At 39.6% G+C, this 16,181-nt stretch overlaps 1 protein-coding gene across 2 annotated transcripts in view; it reads left to right on the top strand.

Annotated features, from left to right (window-relative positions):
* The window catches only part of KCNQ5 (potassium voltage-gated channel subfamily Q member 5), a 699,309-nt gene that overhangs the window by 142,942 nt on the left and 540,186 nt on the right, over positions 1–16,181 (top strand). The gene's annotated exons all lie outside the window — the stretch shown is intronic.

Here is a 16,181-nt window from a genome sequence, read left to right on the forward strand (position 1 = left end):
GCATAATAGATAATATAGTTGATTGTTAGAGACATACATCTATTAATGTTTTCATTTGACAAAATTGAGGCTTCAGAATCCTCTTGGCTAAATGTGTTCACTAAAAACAAAGGCACTCATTATTAGTCCTACTTTGAATTTATTAAATAATTTTCAATTTTTACTGCGATATTTTAAGATGTCAGTCAGAAATAGAGTATAATGATGATTGTTTAGAGTATCTGGTAAGCTCAGTTTATCACGATCGACAAGCACAGTGCAAAATACCGTATCTCCAATAGTAAAATTACCTCTTTGGCGTCATTGATCCTGATACAGTGGTTGTGGTTGGATATACTATATATAATAAAACCAATATAAAACAATTGCTGTTACTATAATAGAAAGTCTGAGAAAGTCTGGCATTTCTGTTACCTCCTCTCTCATGATAGGTTCAAATAATTTCTTATTTTTGCTGGGTGATTCGTGCAGAGGGCGAAGGAGGTATCAGGAGAAATACGCGTCTTCCTGTCTGAATTGATGTTTAAAAATGCACAGGTAAAGCAGAGATAAAATGCTATAAAAATAACAGGTTAATGCTGGTCCATTGTTGGTGAAGGGTCCATTGTTGGTCTGTGTGTCCATTTTTTTTTTGCCCTCTATGTATTAGAGCATCTCTTACCCACTGTCAATGGAATAACAAGTATATGTGAATAAAGGCGGGTTCACATTAACGTTATGAAAATGGAAAATAACAGAATTCTTAAGATGGAATTCAAAAAGGAAACCTTTAGAGGCATTCTGTTTTGATCCGTCATAATAGAGGTCTATGGGCAGCATAACGGACGGAAAAGAAAGTCATGTCGACAGGACTCTAAGGCCTCTTTCACACGAGCGAGTTTTCCCGCATGGGTGCAATGCGTGATGTGAACGCATAGCACCCGCACTGAATCCTGACCCATTTATTTTAATGGGTCTGTGTAAATGAGCGTTTTTTTTTTTCACGCATCAGTTCTGCGTTGCGTGAAAAACGCAGCATATTCTATAGGCTACATGCACACGACCGTTGTTTTTGCGGCTTGGATGCGGACCCATTCACTTCAATGGGGCCGCAAAAGATGCGGACAGCACTCTGTGTGTTGTCTGCATTCGTTGCGCCGTTCCGTGGTCCGCCAAAAAAATATAACCTGTCCTATTCTTGTCCGTTTTGCGGACAAGAATAGGCAGTTATATTAATTGCTAATAGATAATAGAATAATGGGTGAGCACTCTGGCACTTGGACTTATCTAAAATTTTATTAAATCAATTTAATTGGTACATGTACAATTGTAAAATAGGTTAAAATAGGTAAAAACATCAAGGTGCTGTTGTCAGTGGAAAAACAATATGCTAGAATCTAACACTTCACATATACACAGTCCACACAATGTCCAACCAATGCAGACTGTCCAGATAGTGGTAGTTGGACGCGAAAATCCACTAGTTAGAATGTCAAATTTCTAATATGGACGTGGGTTCTTGTCCCGTATATATCAATCAATCCGCGTCAAAAGCAGGTGGATATCCAAAGCATAGTTATGGTAATGGTTGTTATCTCTTCCACAGAGTTTACAGAGGTATAGGTCTCTGATGTAATCACCAGCTTAATAGCCGTAGGTAATGTTTATAACCTCATGGGTCGGTCAATACTTTGGGAAGGAATAGCTCTCACCTTCCTTCTCATCCAAACGAAGGTTGAGCGGTGCGGGTGGATACCAGCGTCACGCTTCCAGCTTCTCTCGCCGGCTATCCCGAACTATCGCGGGAGTTGGCGCGGGACTTGGTTTGTCCGTACCTGTCACTCTTCCGGCATGGAACGAAGAAAATGCCTCTTTGGTCTGTGCTTTCTTGTTCCGATAATGTATGCTTTGTCTTGCAACTGCAATATTCGTAGCGTGGCCACGCTAATAGTACAGAGGTACTTCTCACAGGTGTCCGATCCGGTCCAGACGCGTTTCGGGAATTGTCTTCCCTTCCTCAGTGGTATTGTGACACCTGTATGCCTCCGTCTTTTATATCCCAGATAGCACCCAAAAATATGGAAAACTGGATTTTCATTTTGGAATGTGTTTTTTTGTCAGCGGTTTTTCTGCATGCGTTTTCCATGCAGTTTATTGAACACATATGCGTTTTTTTGTGCTGCATGTTGCTTATGTTCTTATAAACTTGGGGTATAAGTAGATTTGTAGTACCTAATTGCTTTACTGAGATATAACATTTTAAAAATTCTCCCTAACAGATAATACATTCTCTAATATCTGTATGGGTAGAATTTGGCATCTCTTATTCTAGCCATCACAGAATATGCTGAAACATCTAAAACATATACAGACATAATTGAAATATACAATGTGAATATAAGATATCAGATATATGTAAGCTGGTGATTACATCAGAGACCTATACCTCTGTAAACTCTGTGGAAGAGATAACAACCATGACCATAACTATGCTTTGGATATCCACCTGCTTTTGACGCGGATTGATTGATATATACGGGACAAGAACCCACGTCCATATTAGAAATTTGACATTCTAACTAGTGGATTTTCGCGTCCAACTACCACTATCTGGACAGTCTGCATTGGTTGGACATTGTGTGGACTGTGTATATGTGAAGTGTTAGATTCTAGCATATTGTTTTTCTATTTTACCTATTTTAACCTATTTTACAATTGTACATGTACCAATTAAATTGATTTAATAAAATTTTAGATAAGTCCAAGTGCCAGAGTGCTCACCCATTATTCTATTATCTATTAGCTATACCTGACCAGAGGGTGGGTGTCCCTCTAATTTGGGTTAGTAGCACCTGACTCCATAATCCGCTTGAAGTGAGCCACCATACTGCAATTTTATATTAATTGCTGCCCGCGCAGTTTCGCAAATTGCGGAACGCACACGGACGCCATCCATATTTTGCGGATCTGCAATTTGCAGACCGTAAAACACACACAATGGTCGTGTGCATGTAGCCATATTCTGCGTTTTTCACGCAGCCCTGGCCCGATAGAAGTGAATGGGGCTTCAGTGAAAAACGCATTGCATTCGGAAGCAAGTGCGGATGCAATGCGTTTTTCACTGATGTTTGCTAGGAGATGTTGTTTGTAAACCTTCCGTTTTTTATCATGCAGGTGAAAAACGCATCAAAACGCATTGCACTCTCTTAGAAAGAACTGAACGCAATTGCAGACAAAACTGACTGAACTTGCTTGCAAAATGGTGCGATTTTCACTGAACGCACCCTGAACGCATCCGGACCTAATCCGTCACACTCGTGTGAAAGAGGCCTAAAGGTTGAAAGTGTGAAAGCAGGAGAGCCTTCAGTGGCGCTTTAAAATTTCAATCTAATATGCAGATTTTAAATTTAACTACTCCAGCCAGCAGTGCAGAAAGCAGCTTCTTTTTGGAAAAAGATTGAGGAAGTGCCCCTTTTCTCTCAGGCTGGGGCTACATGTCGATCTTGAACGTGACACAGCACAACCAAAGATTACAATGCAGCCATTGAACTTAATGTGGTTGCAGCATGGTTTGAAAGTTGCTCTGACCCCAGAATTGTAAAAAAAAATTCCAACACTGCTGGATTTTTAGCGATTTTGGGGTTGCAAAAACTTGCGAGTCTTGCTGCAACCTCATTCAGTTCAATTGCTGCATTGTTACACAGCAATCTTTGTTTGTGCGGCAAATGTCATGGCACAGATCACAGTGTAGCCCCAGCCTAAATGTTGTGGAGAAACATATCAATGTTTAAATGGTAATTAAAGGGGTTTTATGAAATTTTGATGCAAAAGACCTATCCTCAAGTTAGGTCATCTGTATCTGATCATTGGGGGTCGGACACCCAGGACCCCCACCAATCAACTGCAGCTGAGCGCCGCAGTGTACCAAGCACATCGCAGTACATTGTATAGCGGCTGTTCTTGGTATCATGCCCAGCCTCATCCTGTCATACCCCTCTCTTTATAATGTCTACTGAAGCACTATAGTAACAGTCTGGGCATGCTGGGAGTCATAGTTATCTCCTATTATATCTCTCTCCAAGTAATGTCAACTGATTCCCCATAATAGCAGTCTGAACACACTAGGAATTGTAGTTATTTCCTCATATCTTTTTTCCTGTAATGTCCACTGATGCCCTATAACGGTCTCTCTTATACCTCCTCAATGTCTGCTGATGCCTTATAATAACAGTCTGAACATGCTGGGAGTTGTAATTCTATCCTCTTAGACCTGTCTCCCAGTAATGCCCTAGCCTATAATAACGTCCTAAAAATTCTGGGAGTTACCTATGTAGCACATGACCTGTCACTGCTGTGGATAGCCATTGGCCATTGGCTGCAGCAGTCACGTCCTCTGCATCAAAATGAATGTTGAGGCAGGAAGAAGCAGGACCTGCAGAGTTGGCAAGGATCAGGCAAGTATGATCACCACCTCAGGTCTGGTCAAGAGGTGATCCTACACCATGTGCAGCTGGTGCCTGCCGAGGTTGCAAGGAAGTTGATGGAGGGGCCAATCAAAAATTTGCAATGGGCCCGTCATTTCTAGTTACACCCCTTTTAGCCAGTATTTATTGCTTACTGTAAATCTCACAATATACAAAAAAGGAAACAAAAGGCTGCAACTAATTGCAAGCACACCAAATTTCCTTCTGTGTTCATCCCAGTAATATCTTAATAAAGCTGAAGGAGTTTCTTTTAAAGTTGGAAGACAACATGAATGTAATGATTTCTGAATTTGGATTTGTAGCTCCAGGGAACGTGTAATTAAGTATTACTATATGCAGAAATTTAATTGCAAATGAGCACTAATTTTGGCTCAGCTGCTCTATATATGAGCCATTTGCCAAGCTGTGAAGGTGTCAGATTTGCAGTGAGTTCATAGAGCTTGACTAACTTTGGCTGATTCATGTTTTAGGGAATAAAGACCTATTTGTCCCTACTTTCTTGATGATTATGTAGGCAACAATTTGGAGTCCATTCCATACCTTATGGCTATGTTTTTTGTTGATGTCCAAGTTTAACATGTGGTGACTGACTTAGTTTAATTGACTTGCTCTATGAGTAAGATCTGCTGTTTTATCAAACCAGTTAAAGGGATGTTTAATACAAGTAAGATATGATTTATTATACCTAGATAGGAAGAGTTTGTTTCATCAACACAATAGCACCATATTGTATATGATCCTACATAGGAGTGATCTTGAAAGTGTGGCTTTCCAGTTATTGGCATTGTACGTAATTTCATAACACTTGAAGACCACTGCTAAATAGGATTAAAAGTGTGAAAATGTATGTATTTTGCTGTCTTCAGCATATATGTGTTAATAGGGGCTAGTTAACTAGTGTAATGTGCATTGCACGTTCAGGGTGGGTCTACAATTAGGTTTTAGTAGTGTTTTTGTGCACTTTTGCATTATAGTGGTGTTTTTTGTAGCTGGTGCATTTTTTACAGTAAACATGCTAACTCCAGATGTTACTTGAATGGCTTTGGCTAACATACAGGACACTCGTCTTATTTGCTACCTGTTATTTTTTATGTTTATTAGGTTGTTTATTATTTATTATTAAAGTGCCATTCATTCCATGGTCCTCTACATATGATACATAATACACACAATTACAATAAGCATGAACAAGACGAGTTACATACTGGTACAGAAGGAGAGAAGGCCCTGCCCATGAGCGCTTTTTAGGGTCTCCTTTTGGAGCTTTTGGAGTTTTTTGGCCTTTTGACATCTCCTCTCTATAGGGAAAATTCCAGAAAGAAAGGTGGTTCACAAAAAAAATCATAAAAACATTCTTGAAATCAAATCTCTGTTACAAATTCATGTGTGTATGGAGTAGAGGTGAGCAAATGAATCACATTTAACCTAAATTTTGTAAAAGGGAGAGGGAAAAACTCATTTTTTTTAAGTGATAAAGAAGAGAGAAAAAATAGTCCTAGGAGACCTCGTTGTGTCATCCAAAAATTTTCAATCATCATAATCTGTTTTTACCCGAAAAGAATTGGTTGACAGATTCAGCCGAATTGAACACAAATTGAACTTTGAGTAATTTGTTCATCTCTAATAGGGATTCTTGGGGTGGTTTCACATGCATATATATATATATATATATATATATATATATATATACAGGGTGGGCCATTTATATGGATACACCTTAATAAAATGGGAATGGTTGGTGATATTAACTTCCTGTTTGTGGCACCTTAGCATATGTGAGGGGGGAAACTTTTCAAGATGGGTGGTGACCATGGCGGACATTTTGAAGTCAGCCATTTTGAATCCAACTTTTGTTTTTTCAATAGGAAGAGGGTCATGTGACACATCAAACTTATTGGGAATTTCACACAAAAAACAATGGTGTGCTTGGTTTTAACGTAACTTTATTCTTTCATGAGTTATTTACAAGTTTCTCTTTGTTTACAGCCATTGACATGTCGCCGAGGTTAACACGTGAGGAGCGGATAGAAATTGTGTTGATGTCTGGTGAACGCAGTAACCGGGTCATTGCAGCAGATTTCAATGCAAGACACCCTACAAGACCACCCATCTCCCATGCTACAGTTAGCAAACTGCTTGCTAAGTTTCGTGAAACTGGTTCAGTGTTGGATTTGCCAAAATGTGGACGCATGAAATCTGTCTCTAATGAAGGAACATCAGTGGCTGTCCTAGCTTCATTCAGCAAGAGCCCACAGTGTAGCACTCGCCGCATGTCACTGGAGAGTGGCATTAGTCGAACATCCCTTTGGCGGATATTAGCTACTCACAAATGGCACCCTTACAAACTCCAGCTACTGCAGCATCTCAACGAGGATGACCCAAATCGGCGCACTGAATTTGCAGAATGGGCAAAACAAGAATTGGAACAGGACCCTCAGTTTACGCAGAAGATTTTGTTCAGTGATGAGGCAAACTTTTATGTGAATGGTGAAGTTAACAAACAATACCACCGCTATTGGTCTGACACTAACCCACATTGGATAGATCCCTCCAAGACTGTTGGAACAAAAAAATTTATGGTATGGTGTGGTATATGGGGTACAAAGATAGTGGGGCCATTCTTCATCAATGGAAACCTCAAGGCCACTGGATATGCGAAATAGCTACATGATAATGTGGCTCCCTCTTTATGCACTGAAGCTGGCACGTTCCCTAAGTTTTTCCAGCAAGATGGTGCACCACCACATTATGGGTGTCAGGTCCAAGCATTCCTAGATGAACAGTTTCCTGGAAAGTGGATTGGTTGTCGTGGGCCAGTTGAATGGCCCCCAAGGTCTCCCGATCTGACCCCCTTAGACTCATCTTTGGGATCATCTGAAGGCAATTGTCTATGCTGTGAAGATACGAGATGTGCAGCACCTGAAACTACGGATACTAGAAGCCTGTGCTAGCATTTCTCCTGCGGTGTTGCTATCAGTGTGTGAAGAGTGGGAGAAGAGGGTTGCATTGACAATCCAACACAATGGGCAGCACATTGAACACATTTTATAAGTGGTCAGAAACTTTTAAATAACTCATGAAAGAATAAAGTTACGTTAAAACCAAGCACACCATTGTTTTTCTTGTGAAATTCCCAATAAGTTTGATGTGTCATATGACCCTCTTCCTATTGAAAAAACAAAAGTTGGATTCAAAATGGCCATCTTCAAAATGGCCGCCATGGTCACCACCCATCTTGAAAAGTTTCCCCCCTCACATATACTAATGTGCCACAAACAGGAAGTTAATATCACCAACCATTCCCATTTTATTAAGGTGTATCCATATAAATGGCCCACCCTGTATATATATATATATATATATATATATATTGTGACACAGTGAGAGGTTTGGTCTGGGAAAACAGGTGAGGTCAGGTGAGGTCAAATACCGGACCGGATTTTAAATGCCGGTCCGGGTTTTGTCAGCACCTGGTTTTCCTTAAATAGGCAGCTGGGCTCAGAAGCGAGGTCTCTGTGTTGGTATCTGGGAACCTTGTGTCTGGATGAAGGCTTGCTACCTGTTTGGCATGAAAACAGGTTGGTGCTGCTATCAGCAAGGACTCTTTGAGGCAGAATTGCCACATGGTGTGAATTACCACCAACACCGCAAGGTGACTTTTTGTTTGAATATGACTGCTTGTTTTGTCACTTGCCTAAATTGTAAATAAAACACTGAACTGTTTGATCCAAAGAACTTGTTGTTGCCTCTATACTGCGTCCGCTAATCCTGCCTACCAGAGCAAGTCCCCACAATATATATATATATATATATATATATATTTAATTTATTTAGAAAGCCAACGTGTTAGATTTTGATGCATTTTTTTTGTCCTACTCTAAAGTACAGTAGATTCAAAAGATATAAGAAATATAAAAAGGACTTCTGCTTCCTGCTGTGGACACTCTCGGCTTTGGCTCAGAAAAGTGCATAAAACTGTGGCTTAAAAAAATAAATGTGCAAAGGGGATATATGATAAATGTGTGGTAAGATCCTTTAAAATACAAGCCCCACCATAGTTCCTGTTATTTATCTATGTCTTTGTCATTTATTTTATTTATACTTGTTTCCTTGACCTTAAAAGAAGAGAAATCAATGGTTTTATGTTTCAGTAACAGAACTAACTGTTCTATGTAGGCTTGAACTAATCACATGTGACATTTTACATTTACGGTTTTTGTATGGCTTCTTATATTAAAGGTATGCTATTTAACAAAAGCAGGTTATAGCATAGGTAGCTGTCATGATTGTACCTGAGGAGTGGCACAAGTTCTGACCATTATGAGTTATATTTCCTACATTTTTTCAAAAGTTTTGCCCATCTGCAGGCTTCTTCTCCAATTGTCAGTTTTACCTCCGCTCAGCTGCAGAATGTGTGGACACTAGCTGCTATAATGTCTCCCATACACAGCACACATGAGATCCTGCTTTTCTGTCTCTCTGTAGCTGTCACGGCCACGGTTTTGGCCGTGACTCCTTGGGAGCCGCATACAGTTGCCCGCGGTTTGGGTTGTTGTTTCAACCGCAGCTTGAGGCTTGATGTTGTATGCCTCAAGTGCGGTTGCCGCGGACAACTGGTATGTGTGTGGTCCCTTTGGAGTTTGTGTGCGTGTATGTATGCACTGTCGTTTGTCTGTGTACACTCTGTGTAGTGTGTGGTGTGCACGGACACCTTTCCTGCACTGTGGTTGCCCGTGGCAACGTTTGTCGTTGTGTACATGTGGTGGCAGTGTCCCGGCCTTGGGGCTGACTCCCAGGACACGGTTGCCACCCATGTCGTTGCCTGCGGCAACAACCACAGTGTGTTTGTTGTGTTGGACACTTTCCCTTTAAGTTGGTGTTTTCCCTTTCCTGTGGTGCTGGAAGGGTTAACTCCCTTCCCAGTGTGTGTGATGTCACTGGGTGTGTCTGACCGTTGGGTGTGGCCTCTTAGGCCTATAAAGCCTCTCACTTTGGCATGGCTCAGTAGGTTGCTTCAGTCATGCTTTGCTGTTGCAGCCTCCTGTGATTTCCATCTTCTTGTAAGGGCCACCCTTCCGGTCATAAGTTCTAATACCGTGATGTGTTGTTGATGTCTTGTGCCTTTGGTTTTTGTGCAGCTATGGATGTCCTGGTCCCTGTGTGTCTTCATGTGTGTGCTGTTTACCTTTGTCTGTGTGGACAGCCTTTCCTTAGCACGGGTTCCAGTCAGCAAGGCTGAGACAGGTTTGTGTGGAACTGTTTGGTTCACCTGTCTTATCCATAGCCCTGTTTATGTACCCCCTTTTTCATGCTGCTTGGCCAGTGAGACTCCTGCTCCTCCGTGCCTAGGAGGTGTGGGTTGTCTTACCCTGCTCCTTAGCCCAGGGACCGGTCGGAGGGTAAGTCAGGGATCCGAGGTTCCTGCGCATGGGTCCTCCTACCTTCAAGGTCGGCCCATGCAGGTAGGAGACAGGGTCAGCGTTAGGGACACAACAGGAGGTGACCTGCTCCCTGATTCTGTGTTCCTGGCGAGTAGCGACTGGACATCTTCCATCATCGCACGGCTGAGGATTTCCCCCATCCTCAGCCGTGACAGTAGCCTATCCGCAGAAGCAGCAGCATGAAGGACATTATACAGCAGCAATAATCACTGTGAACCCAACACTGGATGTGACAATAACAGAAAATTCACTATAGTTCTTATTAAAGGTGCTTGTTGCATAATGACAACTCATTTTTAAAGTGAAGCTGTCTCACCGTCTCACCTAATTGCAAAAAGTCTAACATCCTAAGTGGCTTCTGTAAGCCACATCTAGATATATATTTCCCACAGTGGATGCTACATGAAAGTGTAGCATTAGATGCTGACAATACAAATTAATGGCCATCCATGTAATATACCAATGTGCAGGTTCACCAGAGTGAGAGCTGCTCTTACAGAGAAAATGGTTCTGGCTTTATAGAGAAGTTTTCCAAATAAAGATGGGGATTTTCATCATGATACTCCTTAAACATCAAGAAGGAACATGAAAATGTAAAAGAAAAATCATGTCCAAAGCTGTTGCAATTATGGTAGAAGCAGTTTTTGGAGTTCCCAAGAGAGGGGTCCTCTGTGATTATCTTGTCACTGTGGAGGAATGCAATAGAAAAAATACTTTGTTCAAATATAATCTAGGTCTGTTTCATTCATCCGGCTTTCTAGTAGTTCAGGAGTAAAATAAGGAACTTAAATAAGGAACTTATTTTAGGAAAAGTAGTCATTTCCACCGTTAACAAGTAATATATTGTGAAACCCATATTCTGTTTCATGTGCTGTAATCTGGAAATGTTATGAGATAATAGTTCAGCAGCTTTTTGTAATGGCTGAATTGCACCTCTCATAGTCCACAATTATCATAAAGAATCTCTTAGAATCACTATTAATTTGTGTATTTCCGTTTTGGGAATAAAAAAAGAAAGTTAAATGCCTTTTGCATCCCACTATAAATCTCTTCCAAGTAACAGGGACCTATAATATAGACATATTTGTAACATTTGTTACATATATTTCACCTTAAATGTATGCCACTTATGATACATTACATTTAAAAATCTCTTATTTTGAAGCATATTTTTAAAGTAAGTGCACTGTACTTTCTACGTATATAAATGTTAATGGGCTTATTTAGTTGCCTGTAAATGGTGGAACAAATGAATGTGGCATAAGGAAAGCTTTTGACACATTTCTGTGCTGATTCTAACTGCCACATACAGTAAATGACAATGTACAGTATGCAATACAGTCTTAAATAAACATATGCCACTGTTATCATAGTGTTATTTTTTTTGTAGAAAGCGGTTAGCTAGAAAACATTTATCAGTATTATTAAATGAAATAGTGCTTGTTCAGTGTTTTTCCACCAAGATTTATTCTTATCTAGAAGCTGATGTTCCCACAATGATCATTGTTTGCAGCTATATGAATTAGTTACGGTGGTCACAGCTCTCAGATGTATTAGGAAACTCTGTAATATAGCCAAATACAGAAAAATGCCTCTTTCTGCACTTACTAGATGCAGTAAGTACTTCCTGTGCGAATAGCACAATTACAAGTCACTGGTGAAATCTGACTTCAGCAAAGCATTGCTAAAGATGGATTATCAGTTCACTGAGAGATTAAGCTGCATCTTCTGCCAGTGAAAGTCTACGGAGAGGAGCAGGGAGCAGCTGCAAGGAGAGAGAGAGACACACACACATACTGCTTGTAAGTGTCCTATATCTCTGTTGTACTGGATTCACAGCTGTCTGCTCAGTAATGCTGTGTAATGTTCTCCATGCTGCTGCTGCTTGTGAGTTTGCCACAGAGAGAGGGAGAGAGAGAGAGAGAGAGAAGTATAATATCCTGCATGCTGTGTATGGGAGACATGAAAGCAGCTAATCTTCCCTTTCAGTGGAGTTCAGTGAAAACTGAGATGCAGAAGTGGAAAACTGGTAAACAAGGCATATAAAGTAATGGCCTGAAATACTGTTAGGAGAACAAGGGGAACTATAACAAGCAATCATAGATTTATTTTCTCATAGACCCCAATGCATTAGCATTGGAGTCTATTAGAAATACACTTTGGGGATCATTTATTAAGACCGACATTTTCTTTGCGCTACAATCTGCCCCAGACATACGCCTAATATTTCTGAATAATAAATGACCCCCTCTGTTCCAATGGAGCCCTGCCACAGGCAGGCTCTCAATAGGAACTAATATGTGGTAACCTCGGGTCACAAAGGGGGACCAAGGCTGCTGCACAGTACATTCGGCTCCCTGATCCTCGCTAGGGGGAGCTGGTGCATGGCTGGGAGCGTACGCTCCCAGTTTTCAGACCCACAGATGCCATGGTCACATTTGACAACGGCATCTGAGGGTTTAAATGTATGCAATTGACCTTATTGCCAATTGCATACATTAGCCTGGCAGCTATGGCTCTCGCTGCACTCGTGAGAAGACACAATAGATAGTCGTATGTATATAGTCATATGTATATAGTCATATGGTGATCATGAAGGGGTTAATATAATTTAGAGGATAACAAATTTGACATAAAAAATTTCCATATAAAGCATACATTTTAGCAATATAAACATAGAATTTTGCCCGCTGATTGCACACTAAGATATCTCACAAAAATGCTTTTATTTCAGTTAAAAGCAGCACATTTTCTACCATTTTCAGACAAATGTAGCTTCCTTTTTTGTGGCATATTGTGTTTGTCATTCTGAAATGCCATTCCTTATTTCAAGCTGAGCACAAATATGTCCAGACATATAATTTCCCTGTAATGGGCTATAACATTACTATGTCTGACTGCATACTAATTATTAGATTATTAGCACAGTACTAATTGGAAATAAATAAAACAAGAAAAATTTTACTAGGAATTACTTGCTTTGCATTGCTCAACTTGAAAACACAACTCTATTTCAAACATTTTTTATGATGTTTCAGTAAACAAAAATTGAAAATGTAAGAAGATTCTTCAGTTTTTTTCTTTTTCTAAACCTAATAGTGCTTAAAAGGAATGTTCTTCTTTTACAAATTAAAACTATCATGCTGAAATATGCCTAAATTAGGCGTATTTGAGGTGCAGATTGCAGTGCACCGGTCTGCGACTTATCCCCACTCACGCCAGGTCTAAAAAAGTTGACGGGGAAGGGGACAGGATGACAGGTCAGTCTCATTTATCATTTTCTACAACTGTTTCAGGAGTAGAAAATGATCTAAATGTAAGACTGCTCAGTAGCTGGCTTAGATTTAGTAGCAACGATGGATATCCTCAGGGATCCACCGCCAGTGATGGGGCTTTATTAAGACTGTGCCCCTAAATACTGAATTTTTTTCACACATTTGTTTTATCTGTGGATTGTATAATTTTTTGTTATATTTTTGTTAGATAATTATGAGGGCAGCTATTTTGCCTGAGCTACTGCAAATGCAGATATTTGTTGGCACCTTAATTTATTGATTTCTATGGGAGGATGGTGTGGGCACGCTCTGTTACATGTGCAGAGGTTACAGTGTAACAAAGAAGGTGGAGCTGAGCTGTCTTCATCACTTTTTGTCCGTAGTGTCCTCCCATGTTATTTGCCTCTAGTTTTAAAACAGAAGTGTTAACTTTCATTTAATCACACCTGTGATGATTAGATAATCTCTGATCATGCCCACTGTGTGAGCAGCACATTAAAATGATAGTAGTCTTCTTGATGTGTATTTAAACTACAACTCCCAGCATGCTCTATTCATTTCTGTGGAGTTCTAAGAACAGCCAAGCAAGTGTGCTTCTTGGGAGTTGTAGTTTTATCACAGCTGGAGTGCCAGAAGTTAGCCATCACAGAATCCTATAATATATATCGATTTTTTTTATTATATCCAAGCCCAAAAGGCAGTGTGCTGCATGAAATATTTAAATCTTACTTAGCCAATTTGAGATAATGTGTAATTGATCTGAATCAATGTTTTATTTTATCAAACAGATCAGACATATTGTTCGAAAATAAAATGCATTCATTGTCATTATCAAAATTCAGAATCTATTAAGCCATTATACACCTTTAGAATAATAATGGTTATGCATATTTCTAGGACAGCATTAAAGTAATTAGCTTAATGATACAGTAAAGAAAATAAATGAATGTTTAATGTGTAGTTACCGATAAACTTCCACTGGAAATTGAAGGCTAAAATGCTTTTAAATACAAGCTGATCGTAAGAATATGCTTAAAACTGGTGTTTTACACCCTACTGAACTTTCCATTACCTACATAGACATATGATGCAAATAGGAATAATATTCTATATTCTGTTTGTGGGAAATATATTTTCGAAATTGTAATTTATTGTCATTATACATTGGTCCACTATTTGGTCACTTTAGAATTTTTTGAAACCCTTCATTTATCTCTTGCTTTGTGGAACATTTATGGTTGTATCTAGCAGCCCCACCATAGATGGTATACTTTTCTTCACAAACCACTTATTATTTCAAAGTATTGAGTATGCTATCTTTTGGGGTACACTGATAACCCATTTATGTAACACAATGACAGATATTTATCAAGACTGGCAACATACCAGTTTTGCTCCCCTGTGCACCAGAGTGATATCCGCTTAATTTATTAATAGCTTAAGATCTCTGGCAGTCTTTGCACCAGAATCTGAAGTCTACGCCAGCTAGAGCTGGAGGCTGGTGTAGACTTCAAATATGACTTAAAACCATTTCTGAGGTAAGTTGTAGTAAATCTGGCGGGTGGCACAAAGCCCCGCTGCCTCCACTAGCCCCCTCCCCCTTTCACACCACTTATGGTGTAAATATGGTGTGCTCCATAATTTGTAACTTTTTTTCACACCACAATAGTGGCTTTAATACTTTAGTAAATATAACTCAATGTATTATTTATTTGAATCCTTCTTTAAATCACACAACACATTGAGGTGATTGTGCCAGTGGCATTGTGAAGAATGTTTTGTAACACTTAGAGTTGAGTGCCTTACGCAAATGTTCACACTAACTGGATCTCATTTTGGGTAGAATTGATTATGTCCCTAATTAGTCAACCCATTTGGCAGAATTAAGCTATAGAATTTTGAGCGATTTGCTCATCCCTATAAACCAGTGTTTCCCAACTCTAATTTTCAGGGCCCACCTACCGGTCATGATTTGAGAATATCCCACAGAATGAATACCTGAGGTAAATCCTTATGCATTGACACTAATTATATCACTTGTTGAATACTAATGAAATCCTGAAAACATGACCAGTAGATGGGCCTTGAGGACTGGAGTTCGGGAGCACTGCCAATAAACTATGTTGATGAATACAGAATGTGCTCCCTGCAATTTACATACTGGCTTACCGCCTCACGTGTTTCACGCTTTACTATTTGGTATGTTAGAAATGGGTTTGGTTTACTTAGAGGGTAGTGTTTTGATTTTGAATGGTATTCATTTCAGTAAATACAGTAGGTTGTGGTCTGCCGTCCATTCAAGGAATGCGTTCACACAATGTAGATTTGGTCAGTATTTAGCATTTGTATTTTTATGCCAAAACCAGGAGCGCAACAAAAAAAAAACATACCAATGTTTCCTTGTTTAAATTCCAGTCTTGCTTTTGAGTTTTGACTTAAAAACTCATGCACAACACTGACCAAATCTTAATTGTATCAAAGTGACCCCATCTTTTTACAAACCTATTTAAGAAATGTATATTTTGTCCACTGTTGTGTGAAAAGTTTTCATTTTCCTTTAGACCAATGGAAAACCAGTTAGTCCAAAGTGAGCTCTGCTATCCATGTAGTAAATAATAATGGCTCCAGCTGTCAGCAGGAGTTTAGGAACAGTCATAAAGTAAAGTTTATTGGCATGAAATGCACCAGATTTTTAAGAGAATGAGAAAATTAAAACCTTTTTTTGCCATTTTACAGCTTTAAACATAATGTCGGAAAGTAGTTGCTCATGCCCATCTGGTTGAACCTCCTCTACTTTTTTCATCACTTCTAAAAAGTGGTCAGAGGAGTAAATTTTCACAAATTATAGCCAAAATATGATTATTTTGTAACACCACAGAATTGGCACAAATTGAATACTAAATCTTGCCCATGTACAGTACAAACCCATGCAGGGCCGGTTCTAGGTGAAATGGGGCCCTGGGGCGTAAAACAATAAGGCCCCCCCACACACACACGACACT

This window comes from Bufo bufo, chromosome 4, assembly GCF_905171765.1.
Source record: "Bufo bufo chromosome 4, aBufBuf1.1, whole genome shotgun sequence".
NCBI lineage: Eukaryota > Metazoa > Chordata > Amphibia > Anura > Bufonidae > Bufo > Bufo bufo.